This window comes from Chiloscyllium plagiosum, unplaced genomic scaffold (genome assembly GCF_037043375.1).
Source record: "Chiloscyllium plagiosum isolate Xiang-an unplaced genomic scaffold, Cpla_swu_hap1 HiC_scaffold_27, whole genome shotgun sequence".
In the NCBI taxonomy this organism is placed as follows: domain Eukaryota; kingdom Metazoa; phylum Chordata; class Chondrichthyes; order Orectolobiformes; family Hemiscylliidae; genus Chiloscyllium; species Chiloscyllium plagiosum.
This window is the reverse complement of record NW_028270165.1, coordinates 83,571,995-83,585,370: the sequence shown is the minus strand read 5'-3', so window position 1 is coordinate 83,585,370 and position 13,376 is coordinate 83,571,995. Positions and strand designations below refer to the sequence as shown.

General features: G+C 47.2%; 1 protein-coding gene across 1 annotated transcript in view; it reads left to right on the top strand.

Annotated features, from left to right (window-relative positions):
- The window catches only part of LOC148144764 (sulfhydryl oxidase 1-like), a 177,525-nt gene that overhangs the window by 157,393 nt on the left and 6,756 nt on the right, over positions 1-13,376 (top strand). The window lies entirely within an intron of this gene.

Below are 13,376 nucleotides of genomic sequence, written 5' to 3'. Positions count from 1 at the left end.
CCGCGTGACGTCTGCACGGGGGAATGGGCGGGGCCGGGGGTGCCTCACCGTCACCAAGCAACAGCCACCTCGCGCTCCAACTGCTCATTCACAAAAACAAACTCTCCTGTCTCGCTCTGCAGCTGCAGGGGGGACACTGCCACGTTTCCAGGAGCCCTGTCTACATTGGGAAAGCTCACGGCTCAATTTAAACAGATATTCCGACATCTAACGGAACGGCGTCATATCTAAAGGGGGCAATCTGCATTTTAAAGGGACACGGACATTTTAACGGGTATTTCTGCAAATAAAGAGGTTTAAATAGACGAGATTACATTTCAAAGGGATATGGGCACGTTCAAAGGGATATCTTCATATGTAAAGTGACGCAGTTATATCTAAATGAATCTACATTTGGAAGAGACGTTGCCCTATTTATAAGTAGAGACAATAGGTGTGAATTCTGTCTGTGTCCCAATGTTAAGTCAGACTGACATTTTTCTTAGAAAAGCTCTGCATTTAAATTACATTCTTGAGAAGGTAAGTTATAGATTCGGGTGTAGGTTAGGGAGAATTGGCCGTGCTAAGTTACCCATAGTGACCAGGGATGTACCGGTTAGGGTGGCTTGGCCATGGGAAATACGCAGTAAGGGGTTGGGTATGGTTGGGATACTGTTCAGAGGGCCAGAGAGGAATAGATGGGCTGAATGGTCTGCTTCCACATTGTTGGGATTGTATGACCCTCCCCATAAAGGAGCATTTTATCTACATCTATCCTGTCATGCCCCTTTCAGAATTCTACTGGTTTCAGTAAAGGTATGCAGCACAGAAACAGACACTTCGGTCCAATTCGTCCAGGCCGACCAGGATTCCAAACTAAACCAGTCCCACTTGCCTGCATTTGGCCCATATCCCACTAAACCTTTGTATTCATCTACCCATCCAAATGCTGTTTTAACGTTGTAAATGTACTGGCAACTACCACATCGTCAGCAAGTTCATTCCACATACAAAGCCACCCTCTTTCAAAATGTTGCCCCTCCGGTTCCTTTTAAATCTCTCTCCTCACCTTAAGTAATATGCCCCCAAGTTTTGAGTTCCCCGATGCTAAGCAAGAGCCCTTTGTTATTCAGCTTACCTCCACTCCTCATTTTATCAATCTCAATGATGTCAACCCCTCACTTCCTCTCCTCCAGTGAATAAAGTCCCAGCCTCTCCTTATAACTCAAACCCTCCAGTCCTGGTAAATCTTTACCGAACCCTCTGTGATAAGAATACTTCCGATTACAGGGCCATCAGAACTGTACACAGTACTCTGAAAGTGGCCTCACCAACATCCTGTACAACCTCAACATGATGTCCCAACCCCTGTACTCAATGGTGTGAAAATGAATGCTATGCTGCTAAATGCCTTCTTAACTACCCTGTCTATCAGTGATGCAACTTCTAACGAACTATGTACCTGAACACCACTCCCCCTCCCCATGGCTGTCTGTTCTATAATATGACCCAGGGCCCTACCATTATCTGTACAAGTCCTGCCCTTTCTTGTTTTAGCAAAATGCAACCCCTTGCTTGTATTAATACCTCTCTCACAAATGCTCCCCCTCAGACACACACACACCCAATACTCTCTCAGGCTTATACTCCATCACACTCACACTTTACCAAGCATGTACACACTCTCACACACAAACTCACATGCACCCACACACAATTCTATGGGGTGAATTTGTATTGGCAGAATTATATTTGCAGATGTATTCAATTTTGCTCAAAAAGCACACAATTTCCAGGCAGTCAATCCATGTAATATTTTATGAATTTGGAAATAGAACCAGTCTGACTCAAGATTGGAATACTGTCAGACTCAATTCTCAGGAAGAAAGTGAGGACTGCAGATGCTGGAGATCAGAGCTGAAAAGGTGTTGCTGGAAAAGCGCAGCAGGTCAGGCAGCATCCAAGTAGCAGTAGAATCGACGTTTCGGGCATGAGCCCTTCTTCAGCCCTTTCCCTTTAACATTCTTTTTAACTTTATCAACCCAGACTAATACCGACACCTCCACATCATTTCTAGTGAACACAGCCCACACCTCCTGGTGCTTTCAGTAAACTTTACAATGCTGATGTAACAACACAGTACCTGAAAGATTTACAATTTCTCACGATACTAGCTTCTCATTCACTGCTCCATCTGATACATGACATTGGAAACTCAGTGCAGGAGGCTGAAACGATGGAGCAGCTTTAAACTAAAAACGTCTTCCAGCTCAAAGCTTTCAATGAGAGTCTGAGCCCGGTGGTAAGTTCAGGTAACCTTTATTGTGACTCAACTTAGTTACATCTTCAGATTCCCCCCTGCAAAAAGGCATAGACAAAGTAGCTGCTTTTTAAACAGCTCAAGATCAAAGCCCACACACACCCCACTGTCTTTACTATTGGGCAGCACCAGGTTGTAATTGGATCCTTGTTACAGCCGTAATCCGGAGGAAGTATTGCCTCACTCAGCAATTTCAACCCATACCCTGTATCCTGGTAAGTTTCTCCCTGCTCATTTGCCAGTGGGGAGAGGGCAGTGTAGAGTAAACCAGACTGCTGTGGGTCTGGAGTCATGTGTAGGCCAGACCGAGTGAAGGATGCAGATGGAACGACTGAATGAATACTCTCCCACAATGGCAGTTCCCTTTCCTAACAAGGGAGAGAGTGAATCAGATGGGGGCTTTCTCCCCCGCACCACCCACTCCCTCTGCCATCTGTCATGGTGGGATTCAAACCCGGGAGTGCCCGGAACCGGGTTGATAGTCCAATCGATAATGGCACTTGACCGTCACTCCTTCAATCCCCCTGCGATGGCACGTGAACTCGCTGGTGCTTCCGCAGGTGGGAGGAGCGGGTGAAGCCCTTCCCGCACTGAGAGCAGGTGAACGGCCTCTCCCCGGTGTGGACACGCTGGTGTCTCAGCAGGGAGGAAGATGTGCTGAAGGCCTTCCCACACTCGGGGCAGCTGAAGGGCCTTTCCCCCGTGTGGAACCGCTGGTGGGTCAGCAGGTTGGAGACCTGGGTAAAGGCCTTCCCGCACTTAGGGCAGTTGAAGAGCCTCTCTTCCGTGTGGATCCGCTGGTGGGTCTGGAGGCTGGAGTAATTGCTGAAGGCTTTCCAGCACTCAGAGCAGCTGAAGGGCCTCTCCCCCGTGTGGACCCGCCGGTGGGCCAACAGGCCAGAGAAAAACATGAAGACCTTCCCACAACCTGGGCAGCTGAAGGGCCTTTCCCCCGTGTGGTCCCACTGGTGGGCCAGCAGGTGGGAGTAATGTCTGAAGGCCTTCCCGCAGACAGGGCAGGGGAATGGCCTCTCCCCGGTATGACTGCGCCGATGAGTCTCCAGGGCAGACGGGAAAGGGAAGCCTTTCCCACAGTCGCCACACTTCCACGGTTTCTCCACGGGGCGGGATTCCTCTGGTTTCTCCATGGATGAAGCTTCAGCCGCACACAATCGAATTTCCAGCCCCTCCCTGTCGTGAATTCCTCTTTCCAGGTCTTTTGGTTGCTACACGCTCCACGCACAGTGCGCTGCAACAGTGGGGTCTCTCGTCCAGTCCCAGTGATGCTGAAAACATACTCACTCAGTCAGGAACCAAAAAGCTTTGATCCCTCTCACAGAAATCAGTCGAACATCGTTGCGGTCCTAGTGGACTGAGTGACTGTCAGACATTGACAGCGAAGTGAGGATCGTAAATGCTGGAGAGTCAGTCAAAAAATGTGGCACTGGAGAAGCACAGGGATGTCAGACAGCATCCGAGGAGCAGGAGGGCCAATGTTTTGGGCGTAAGCCCTTCATCTGTTGATTGAGAAACTTCCGCCATCAGATCTTCAAATACGCTGTAAAAAGAGATTACAAAAGCCATCACTATCAGTGCAGGGTAGAAATTCAGAACAAGTAATTCTACTTTCTGTGGAATATTCTTTTGTTGTTCCACAAAATTGAAAGCACCACTCTCTCTCCCCCTCTGTTCTCACTCCGCTCTAACTAATTCCCCGAAGATGCTGATTCAGGATCTTACAGGGGCAGAAAAGCAAAAATGTCAAGACTGACATCTCTCTGAATTTTGGATACTTCCACCTGAAAGTTAATATCTTTAACAACACTGGGATCCTGCTGAGAGTGAGCAGGTCTGATTTTGGGAAGCAAATACAATGTGTGTCAATTCAGGGTGAACCTGCCACGCAGCTTCTTTAGGAACAACCAGACACAAAATGGTTAACATCCCTGGGAAGGGGAAGCAAAATGACACCAGAGAGAAATTGAATATACTGACATGGCAAACATTAGTGGAAAGCCAGAGTCATAGAGGTAGACAGTACAGAAACAGACCCTTCGGTCCAACTCGTCTGTACTGACCAGATATCGTAAATCAATCTGGAACCGTTTGCTCACACGTGGCCCATAGCTGGGGTCATCCCCACCCCCCTGTCCTGAGACCTTGATACCTCCAAGCTGACCTTCAAAGGTTCGGTTTTTCCCTCCATTCTTTCCCGGTTGTCTTTTGTAAGTATTGAAAACTTTCCCAATCCTCTGAGTATAGGATTTGGGCAGTTGTGTTGTCACAGTACAGGACATTGGTTAGGCCACATTTGGAACATTGTGCACAATTCTGGTTTCCTTCCCATCAGTAAGATGTTGTGAAACTTGAAAGGGCTCAGAAACATTTACAAGGATATTGCTAGGGTTGGAGGATTTGAGCTAAAGGGAGGCTAGGGCTGTTTTCCCTGGAGCGTTGGAGGCTAAGGGGTGACCTTATAGAGGTTTATAAAATCATGAAGGGCATGGATAGGATAAATAGGCAAAATCTTTTCCCTGCGGTGGGGGGAAGGGGAGGTCCAGAACAAGAGGGCATAGGTTTAAGGTGAGGGGGGAAAGAAACAAAAGAGATCTGAGGGGCAACCTTTTCACACAGAGGGTAGTAAATGTATAGAATGAGCTGCAGGAGAAAGTGGTGGAGACTGGTACAATTGCAACATTTAAAAGGCATCTGGATGGGTATATGAATGGGAAGAGTTTGGAGGGATATGGGCTAGGTGCTGGCAGATGGGACTAGATTGCGATGGGATATCTGGTCGGCATGGACAAGTTGGACCGAAGGGTCTGTTTCTATGTTGTATATCTCTATGACTAGTTGGACTTAAGGGTCTGTTTCTGTGCTGTATGACTCTGGAACTGTTCTGTACTGGTCTTAAAATCATGTTTTTGCCTTCCCCCACAAACATTCACTTCTTTGTTGTTCAAAAATCAGATGAACTCAGCCTTGAATATATTCAATGACCCCCTAACTGCAGGAAGACATCCCCACTTCTGAACTCAATTCCTCTTGCTCATATACCACTTGCCTTGCTGATTGCTTGCTGCACCTGTCTGACAACTGGCAGCGACTGATGTAGGAGGACGCTGGGGCTCCTTTGTCCATCCACACATCATTCCAGATGAAGGGCTCGTGCCCAAAAAGCCAACTGTCCTGCTCCTCAGATGCTGCCTAACCTACTGCTCTTCCAGTACCACACTTTTTGACCCTGATCTCCAGCATCTGCAGTTCTCACTTTCTCCACATCCAATTACATCTCCATTTAAACAATGCACTTCCTTTCTACTTTTTTTTCCACAGCAAAGGCTATAACTTCATATTGTGGTACTGCATTTGCCATGTGTTTGCCAGTTGTGGTCTTCTCTATATCGGGGAGAGCGAGCGCAAACTTGGGGAATGGTTCACTGAGCATCATATCTGGGTCCACAGAGCCGACTAGCGTTTCCAGTCACCACCCATTTCAATTCCCCTTCCCACCCCCTTTCTGACATTAGAATCTTTGGCCTCCTCTATTGCCACAACGAATCAAACCGCAAACTGGAGGGACAACACCTCATCTTAATAGAGAAGGAAGTAAGCTATATATAATAGATCCCTACAGAGTGCTGAGGAAAAAAGGGACCTTACTGTCCAAGTTCAGAGAACCCCAAAGGTATCAGTACAAGTAAAACGGGGAATGAGGAAGGCAGCTGGATGGGTATGTGAATAGGTGGGGTTTAAAGGGATATGGGCCAAGTGCTGATAAATAAGATAGATTAATTTCAGATATCTAGTCAGCATGGACGAGATGGACTGTTTCTGTGCTGTACAGCTCTATGGCCATCCACTTCATTTTGAAATGTTTGCACTACCACTTGGAACATCCTGTTAGGGTTCAGAGAGTGCCAGGTCCTAACATCTCCTTCCTCATGTCTCCTATGTATTTTAAATCAATAATAACATTTGTATGTTCCTGGGTTAGTACTTTAAATACACAGACACATACAAGAAAATCAGAGTTTCTACTCGGTAGAGACAGTGATGATTTATTTCAACTTGCTAACAGGGTATCAGAAGGGGAGGATCTGCAGACAGAAATCTTGGAAGAAATTCCATAACAAGATCTGACAGGGTCACTCAATATCATTGGGGGGTTGAATCTGGAAAGAGAAATCCATTCGACCTGCTTCAAAGAGGAACTACCAGTGAACTGAGCTTTAACTGGTTACACAGAATGAGTGTGTGTGTCCCAGTGAGCTGACAATGGGAAGGAGCTTTAACCAGTTACACAGACAGAGAGGGGCTGGGGCATTTATTTTACCCCTGGAGCATCAGAGCCTGAGGGGTGACCGTAGAGAGGTTTATAAAATCATGAGGGGCATAGATAGGGCAAATAGCCTAGGTCTTTTCCCCCCAGGATGGGGGAGTCGAAAACTAGAAGGCATAGGTTTAAGGTGAGAAGGGAAAGATTTGAAAGGGACCTAAGGGACAACTTTTCATGCAGAGGGTTGTGCATGTATGGAATGAACTGCCAGAGGAAGTGGTGGAGGTGGGTACAATTGCAATGTTTAAGAGGCATTTGGTTGGGTACATGAATAGGAAGGTTTTGGAGGGATATGGCCTGGGTGCTGCCAGGGGGAATTAGATTGGATTGGAATATCTGGTCGGCATGGATGAGTTGGACCGAAGGGTCTGTTTCTGTGCTGGTTCTGGGTTATGCTAATCCCTGTGGCCTTATTCCAGATGCGATCCATATCTGCAGGCAAGACACGACTGACTCCAGTGTCTCTCTGGTCACCGCCTCTGTACCCCTTGGAACGATTCGGCTCCCTTCTCAGTCCACTTCTACCACATGACCGAAGCAATGATTGGTTATGTTCTTGCTCGAACTAATGTTATGCGTGCCTTTCACTCCCAGGAGCGTGGGGCCTACAGTGATGTTCCCTCCCTTTCAGCCTCGTCACGGGTAGAGCCTGGTTCGTTGGTGCTCGTCAAGAACTGGACTGGCAAAGGTCTCCAACCTCGTTGGGATGGCCCCTTCCATGTTTTACTTCCCACCCCTACGGCGGTCACAGTCGCTGGGCGCTCAGCTTGGGTCCAACTGCACCATTATAAATTGATTGACCGCACCAATCAAAAGGGGGGAAGTGGAGGAGAGAATCCTGGAATCCCAACAAAAGGAGTGGACCCTGTACATTTGGGTTTTTGAATTTTGCTGTTGTTCTAATGTTAATCTTATTACAGATACTTGAACTAAGAGGAGGGACATGTGGGGGATCGCCTATCTCCTCACCTTTCTGATCACGTACAACATCCTGATGGGGAACGCCACTAAGTATGGATGCAACCAGGAATGATCAGAGATTATCCACCACCCATGCTGAGGAGATGTCGTCCAGTGCACCGGACCAGGCGCCTTTGACGTGTGGAACATGATGAAGATTGATTATTGCAATGGACTCTTACATCAGAAAGACCAGATGGTCCATCTGGACAGTAGAAATCAGTGGGAGTTACCATGTCGTTAACTTTTTTTTTATTTTACCTGCAGACGCAAGCGTAGTGAGGATAAAAATGATCAACTCAGTAACACCATCCCTTTTTGCAGGTCGGGCCAACTTGAGAAAAGGGAAGCCTGATAGGGGAAACTCCTCAATCCAAACAACTTATTTATACAGGCCCACAGAACTCTCTTCACCCCAGAGGCAGTAGTATGTTACTCCTCTCTATGGGGAGATGACTTACTTGCCCCGTCTCCAGTCCCCGATTCCATTCTATTCGTCAGACTTCCTCCTTCCGACCCTGCGAAGAGAAATATCACTTTCCAATACCTCCGGTCTGTGTATACAAACAGCCGGTGTAACACTGGCTGGCGTACAGTAGGCCTTATGCGACACATGGACCTGGAACGGAACCCTTCCCTTGTACATTTATAGGCCTTTTCTCTTTTCAGAATCTGATACTGTCACCAAGACCATGTACAATAGAGCTAAGGGAGAGCCCAATGGGAACAGCATTCTGAGGACCATTGTCTCCCATACAGTGCGAGTGCTCGAGTCACTTGGCCCATTTGTTTTTTTACAGAGCTCAAGCAACTCCTCTTGCAAAAAGTCGACCCTTTCCTCCTGTAGACCTGACCAGACTTCCTGCTGTAACATTTCAGTAACCTATTTTGACAAAATCTCCCAAATATAAACCAAACCAGACTATTATTTCTTCAGCTAAGGTAAAGCTACCAATTTCCTTGTCCTGGATGGCAAAGATGTTCCTCATAAGGTCACTATCGGAACCCTTGTTCCCACAACAGTACCTTGTCCTGGCCAGTGGACAAGTTGATGAAACCTACATCTGAGGAGGATGCAGAGGTCAGTCTCAGCCAACCTTGCTCCAACTGGAAGGATCCCAAGGGACTGGGTGACAATACAGGACACCCGATAGGCTGGGGAATCCAGAGTACCCTGAGGTTGGAAGGATCGGCAGGGGTGACAAGTCAACAGAACCGCAATTCCCTCTTTTACGGCCTGACCTTTTGAGGAAATAAGACTAAAGAGGCTTTGAAACAGAGTAAACTGGGATTATCAGACCTGTGTCTTTACTCTGTGCAGAATCGGTAAGCCTTAGACTATATACTTGCCCAGGAGGGTGAGGTCTGCACCATTGTCCAAGATAAATGCACTATGGGCATTCCCAATCTCACTGGCAATTTTAACTAAGATACAAGAAGAGATCCAGGCATTCCTTGACAGAATGACTGAAGGGACTAGGTGGGGAAACTGCAGATCGGGCTGATGGTACAATTGGCTTATCAATTTAGCTATGTCTGTTTGTCAGTATTGGTATTGTTAGGTATATAATTGCTAGGCTTATGAGGTCCCTTAGTGATATAGATTTGCCCCAGAAGATGCTCCTTTTACGATCTGATGGCTCACCCACACGTGTCGATGGCGATGATAAATATGACCAGATAAGCTGCGAAGATGGTGGTGTTGCTCTACAGGATGTTGATGGCAGGACTACCTTGAAGGGCATTCGTTTGGACTAGCCTTCTCTTTCAGTGATCGCAGTGCAATCAAAGGGAGGAATGAGGGTGTTGGCATCTGGGTGATAAAGTCTATAGCCTTAAAACTTGTCTTTAAACATTCAGACTAAAATGTAATGCTGAATTATTGAATACATTTACTGCACTAGAAAATAAACCGGCAGGAAGGCTCAGAAAGAGGAGAGAACTTAAAGATAGGGACACCTGGGCTCACCAAGCGAGAACAGGATGCTGTGAGGCAATTAAGAACGTTTGCCTCAGCATCGGTGAATCTGTGTGAACAGGACACCAAGTGGCAACATTCACAGCCGTTCCCTTGTGAAATTAATGATAGTCTTTGAATCTGACCCTGAAACAAGACTCGGTACTATCCATAGCTGTGTAATTAATGGGTGGAGCTTGTCCATTATAATAGATTCTTACTACCCCTTGCAAGTGGGGCATTCACAAAATAAATCTTTGCAGTCTTGAGAGTTCAAAAGGACACGAGAGAGAGAGACCGTTTTATTGCTGAGGCTGTTGAATCCCGTAGAGAATTAACTCTTAGTGCTTATTTGCTATGGATTGAATTGAATTGCATTTTGGGACTTTATGATGAAAGGTTTTTATTCCAGGTTTCCAAAGTGTATGATCTCCAGGGCAAACCAAGAGAGAGGCTTTACAGGTCTGAGTTCTCAAAGGATTCCCTGGGCCACCTCAAATCTCCACTTTAACATGGGAGGTAGGACAAAATGGCTTCTGCTTGGCTAACTCGGTGGGACTGAGTCAGGCAGATACTCACGACTCAGAACAAACAAGAAACCACAGCCTGATATAAATCCAGTGAAAAAAACTGCAAATGCAGAAGTAACAAATGTGAACCTAACCATCAATCGCAGAAGTAACGGTTTAATCCTAACCACCAGACAGGACAAATACAATTCCAAGAACAGGTTGTCTACAAGAAATTATGATAGATTAGATTATATTCTCTACAGTTTGGAAACAGACCCTTCGGCCCAACCAGTCCACACTGACCCTCCGAAGAGTAACCCACCCAGAACCATTTTTCGTCTGACTAATGCACCTAACACCATGGGCAATTTAGCATGGCCAATCCACCTGACCTGCACATCTTTGGACTGTGGGAGGAAACCGGAGCACCCGGAGGAAACCCACGCAGACATGTGGAGAATGTGCAAACTCCACACAGATGGTCACCCAAGGCTGGAATCGAACCTGGGACCCTGGGGCTGTGAGGCAGTAGTGCTAACCACTGAGCCACCGTGCCGCCCTAGGCTAAGTCAAAAATGCATGAGGACCTTGCGGGATCCGATTGGTTGTTACTATGTGATCATGCTCAATGTCTGACTCGAAACAATGTACATAAGTTCTATACAAATTCTGTAAAAGTTGGCGGATTCTTTTGGCACTCTAGGAGTACTCATCGGTGGCCCAGTGATTAGCGCTGCTGCCTCACAGCACCAGGGGTCCCAGGTTCAATTCCAGCCTCCGGGGGCTGGCTGTGTGGAGTTTGCACATTCTCCCCATGTCTGCATGGGTTTCCTCCAGGTGCTCTGGTTTCCTCCCACAATCCAAAGATGTACAGTTTGGTGAATTGGCTATGCTAAATTGCCCATAATGTTAGGTGCATTAGTTAGAGGGAGATGGGTCTGGGTGAGCTACTCTTCAGAGGGTCGGTGTGGACTGGTTGGGCCGAAGGGCCTGTTTCCACAATGTTGGGAATCTAATCTAATCCTTTTGGGCTGATCAGAGTCTACTGACCCGGCTGTATCAAAGAATAAACTATTGCTTGTATGATTGACAAAAGAGTCATTTCCAGGTGTGTTTATTGACCAATCCCAGAAATCCGAATCCGGACAGCAGTCCAGATCATCAGAACAACCAGATAGGAAACGGTTAATGTCCCCAGAATGTGGGGAGCAAAATAAGACACCAAGGCGTTAACACCAACACCAGGGAGAACCTGAACATACAGACGTGACAAACATTTGTGGCAAGCCAGAATCACAAATGTACAGCACAGAAACAGTCCCTTCAGTCCATGCTGACCAGATATCCTAAATCAATCTAGTCCCATTTGCCAGCACTTGGCCCATGTCCCTCTAAATGTTTCCCAACATATACCCATCCAGATACCTTTTAAAGGTTGTAATTGTACCAGCAGTCACCATTTCCTCTGGCAGCTCATTCTTTACACACACCACCCTCTGTATATAGGAGTTGCCCCTGAGGTTTCTTTTAAATCTCAGCCTCACCCTAAACCTATGAGCAATCCCAGATCAAAGATCTTGTCTATTTACCCTCACCATGCCCCACATTATTTTATACAAGGTTGTAGGGTCTCCCCTGTGGGATATGGTTACTTCTGCAACCATAATTGCTTCTGCAAAGTAAAAGAACTAAAGCCAGGGTATAATTGTTTCAGGGAGAAAGTGAGGTCTGCAGATGCTGGAGATCAAAGTTGAAACTTTATTGCTGGAACAGCACAGCAGGTCAGGCAGCATCCAGGGAACAGGAGATTCGACGTTTCGGGCACAGGCCCTTCTTCAGGAATTCCTGAAGAAGGGCCTGTGCCCGAAACGACGAATCTCCTGTTCCCTGGATGCTGCCTGACCTGCTGTGCTGTTCCAGCAATAAAGTTTCAACTATAATTGTTTCAGCCAAGAGTGGAGTTAACAAGAATGAAAGCTATGTGAAGGAAATATATAATTGTTTTTGTATTAGCTAAAATGTGCATACATGAAATGTGCCTGCAAACAATGGAAGATGTTACAGACAAACAGATAAGGTGCTGTGAGGGGAGGGGGTGTGGGTTAAGCTAGATATGCTCGTACAAACAGTTATAAGCATCTGTTTCCTGCTTCTGCAAAAACAAAAAACACACAATCAAGGAGGTCAGAAGGCTCAGTGTCGGCGAAAAATGGGAGGAAATGTTGCTTTCGCAAACACGGAAGCAGCTGGCAGTGAAAGAGGATATACGTTAACACTTTGTTCACGCACAAGGCCGGATAAGGCAAGAAATAGATAAGAGTAATGGGCGCCACCGGGAAAGAATGGAGGGACAAACCGATCTTTTGAGGGTCTGCTCCCTCCCTGGATTCACTCCAGTTGCTACAAGTGACCAATTTCCCCTCCTCCCATCTCTGTCCCCTTCCCAGGATGAAGAGTCGTCCAGAGGGCGGGAGATTCACTTTGAAACTGACAGGGCCACTTCCTTGCTGTGACGTCACAAAGGAACTAGGGGCGGGGCGAGGAAAAGTGACGGGACAGAGCGCGGGGCGAGTCCTTCAGCGGGCCGCCTCACTGCGCATGCACTGCCCCAGCAGCAGACGGGGAGGACAACTCACTTTCCAAAACCCCTCCCTTCAGAGAATCCCCACAGTGTGGAAGCAGGCCACTCGGCCTCACCGACCCTCCCAAGGGTCACCAACCCACACCCATTCCCCTACATTTAACCCTGAGTTATGCACCTTACCTGCATATTATGCCTAATTTAGCATGGCCGATCCACCCTAACCTGCACATCCCTGGGCACTATGGGTAGTTTAGCATGGCCAATCCACCCTAACCTGCACATCCCTGGGCACTATGGGTAATTCAGCATGGCCAATCGACTTTAGATTAGGTACTGGAAAAGCACAGCAGTTCAGGCAGCAACCGAGGAGCAGAACAATCGATATTTCGGGCAAAAGCCCTTCATCAGCAATAGAGGCAGTGTGCCTGCAGGGTGGTGAGATAAATGAGAGGGAGAGGGGGGTGGGTGGAAAGTAATATAGAGTACAATAGGTGAATAGGGGTAGGGATGAAGGTGATAGGTCAGACAGGACGGTGGAGTGGCCTGTTCGGATCCGAACTCTGCTTGGTTAAAGGTGGTCCAGAGTCCGTGTAGGATGAGTTGGTTACAGAGGCAGGCACTGAGGAAGCAAATGTGGCTGTGGTAGCGAGTCTGTTTCAGGACATGGTTGAAGAGCTTCAGGGCAGAGGAAATGACCTGAGAGTTGCAGTGGGAGAGGGACTCCC